This window comes from Halyomorpha halys, unplaced genomic scaffold, assembly GCF_000696795.3.
Source record: "Halyomorpha halys isolate HHAL.00 unplaced genomic scaffold, Hhal_1.1 Scaffold24.1, whole genome shotgun sequence".
Classification (NCBI taxonomy): domain Eukaryota; kingdom Metazoa; phylum Arthropoda; class Insecta; order Hemiptera; family Pentatomidae; genus Halyomorpha; species Halyomorpha halys.
In genome coordinates this window covers 436,486-439,736 of record NW_027107648.1, presented here as the reverse complement: position 1 = coordinate 439,736, position 3,251 = coordinate 436,486, and the positions used below count along the sequence as shown (strand labels likewise).

General features: G+C 28.6%; 1 long non-coding RNA gene across 1 annotated transcript in view; it reads left to right on the top strand.

The window, feature by feature from the left end:
* The first annotated feature begins 1,198 nt into the window (after positions 1–1,198).
* LOC136795445 (uncharacterized) overlaps positions 1,199–3,251 on the top strand; it is a 10,394-nt gene continuing 8,341 nt past the window's right edge. Inside the window, exon 1 of the long non-coding RNA XR_010843047.1 lies at positions 1,199–1,316. This is a non-coding gene — a long non-coding RNA (uncharacterized lncRNA). The remainder of the gene's footprint in view (positions 1,317–3,251) is intronic.

Below are 3,251 nucleotides of genomic sequence, written 5' to 3'. Positions count from 1 at the left end.
AAAGGCGTAAAACCCTCTGGTCATCAACGCCTATGGGATGAAAAAAAGTAAAAAAAAAATAAAGAAATAAAATAAATAAAAAATAGAAAAATAATTTTAAAAAATTAAATAAAGAAATAAAATAAAATAAATAAAAAACATAAAAATCGAAGAGGAGTTATAATTTATAAAGAAGGCGATGTGCTTTTAAAAATTCAAATACTCGTGTAATTTTAGCTTGCTCATCTGCCAGAGTTTCGGATAAATTTGGGGTCAGTCCTATCCTATTTATTGTTGGCAAATAGTGAGTACACTCTTCGAAAATATGATCTTGTATCTTGTACACCTGATTATATTTATTAGTGTTTTTTTTTCAGTCCATCTACATATATAGTTCCTTATATTGTTATTATTAATTTTTTTAAAATATAATTTATAAACGTAAAAACTGTTTTGAAATATTTTATTTTTAATGTTTGTATGTTTTTTTTTCATTCACTAAGCCCTTTAAAGTGGGGCGAAACGTTAGTTAACAGTAAATAGTTTTCTTTTACTCTTTTGATACCTTTATTGACCGTCACCTTGATTTTTTTTTTTCTGACCTCCTAGAAAAATAAACATAAACAAATTAAATATATACAATAAAAATGAATGTATATATGCAGGCAAATATTTATCTTGGTTTGCCAGAGTGGCATTATAAGATAAGTTGCCGGGTCCGCTAAAGGCGGTGTCATCAATGATGGCATGAGTCTGCCGCAAGCGTACTAGGAATAGGGAGGGGCTATTCCGGCTGGCGTTGTCACCTTGATTATCTTCCAACAATTAATATATAGATAAAGTGATAAGACGGTAACTATAGTAACATAAATGGTAACAGCTAACTTCAATGTATAATTGTTAATACAGGTAGTTGATTCTTTTCTTATTCTTTTTAATTTGAGTATCTATGATTTTGTCATATATAAGGTTTAAGACGACACTAAAACGATTATGAATGGAATATGGTCCGGGTGCGGTAAAAAAAACTCAAATAGTAGAATTATACTATTTTATTGAGCCAACGTTTCGCCCCACGATTATGTTTTATAGAACGATTATGATTTACTTTCTCCAAAAAAAAAAAAAAAAGAATAATATTGTACTGACCCCCTTTACTTAAAAACTCATATGTTTTTAAAAAATTTTAGTGAATAAAAAATTTATAATTAGAATAAGACAAATCGATTGTCATATGATAATCATTAAAAAATTGTATTAATAACTTTTTTATAACAAAAAAATCGGTCCAGCCTATAATCTTCCCGAGAAAACCGAACGTCAAAATCTGCTGAACGGTATGGTAATGTATAAAGTGAACAAACAATTATTCATTTTATATATTAGATTTTTTTTGCCATTTAATTTTTTTTTAACCTAATTTAATAAGATAGAAAATCTATCTTTATTTACATATATACATTATTTATTCATTCCGACCTAGTAGGTTATACAAGTGTTTGCAGGAGTTAGGTTTTATGCTGGGTCTACATGTTTGTCATCATCATCATCATCAATCGGCGCGACAACCCATTACTGGGCCCTGGCATCCTCAAGCAGTTTCCACCAGTTTAATCTGTTAAGTGCAGCTGCTCTCCAATTCCTCACTCCGAGCAGGATCCTTGAATCCTCTTTATCGCCAATTAACAAGTGGACTTCCCTATTCGTGCGTCTTCTCCAAGCTGAACTATCCTTTACTGGGTCGAAGATGCGTCTCCGTACCCAAGTTTCCGAGGTGTACAGCAGCACTGGTCAAATTAACGTTTTATACAACCGAGTTCTCGTGGATCTTGATAGTGAGCTACTACCAAAGTACCGACACAATCCAAAGAACTACATGTTTGTCAATTATCGCAAATCCAAGACATAAAAACGCTTGGTAAAGAAAGGAACCAACAACCGTCGGTTTCCATACACTTATTTTTCCTTTTTTACTTTTATTGGCTTTCACATTCGATTTACACAATTTTCATTATAAAAAGAATTATCCAAAAATGGTATGCTAAGTGAAAATAAATGTAAATATCAACGAAATAGGTTGTAGATGAAAAAAAAATAATAATCATATATAAACTATAAATTCCACCTTCATTCTAATATTTGTATTAGAAATTGATTAATTTAATTACCTAGACATATAACGTCTTTAGAAATATATATTCATGCTCTGTTAAATAAAAAATAAACTGTTAAAATAAATTAACAAGATTTGATATAATGTAATTACGCCGAAACAATAGAATTTTAAAATATAAAATCTTAAACCAGAGTTAATTATTCAATCCGAAAATCTTAATTCTTATTAATTATAAATAATAAAATTAATTAAAAGAGAGCAAAAATATTTATCTCACGGCGGACCAATCCTTATTTTAAAAATTATAAAACTGTTTTAATTGTATTACTCCTTAATCAATTTATATAACTGTAATTTTCATGTATTCTGTAGTTCAGATTGTATTATTTTATTCAATATAGTGTAAGCAGGAAAAAAGAAAAAAAAATTATTTGTCCCAGCATGTGAATTTGTACAGCAATTTAGTGTCTAAAATTAAAATTATTTCTAAAAAGGAAATATAACATTATCAAGTATTTTATTGCATTAAGGCTAAGAGCCTGTAGATAACGAAAAGGATAAAAAAAAGTTGTTTACAATTTTTTGTGCAGAATACTAAAATATATCCAAGATAATTTGATTACTTGAAGATAGTCCACGGAACAAAACACTGAATTCCCATTTTGGTCTTATCAATGCCGATGAGTTTTGACGTAATATCTGTGTCAACGAAAAAAAAAACATGCACTTATAAGACAATCTGTAAAATTATTTCCTAATAAGGGAAATGTTTTAATTGTATGTGTGAATTATGTTTTAATTATCTCCTTATATTGAATTTTTAATTTTATAACTGCTATTTTTTAGTGTTATAATCTTAATTCGTAGAATATTTATTTATTTAAAGTGTTTCGACCTCTGAGGTCATTCACACTGAATTTACAAATTGAAAAAGTTAACGACTTACAACATTAAATTATATACACTGGAATTCAATCTCTGCTATTTATAATGTATAATAAATATTAATAATTTATAAAAATTTAATGTTTTACTGTTGTAGCGAAAACATTGTAAGTTGTGCGATCTCCTTTCAACACAGCCAATCAATTTAAAATATTTTAATCCCGCCTTCAGCGGACCCAGCCCAACCGCTTATGTATATATTTATCTCGTA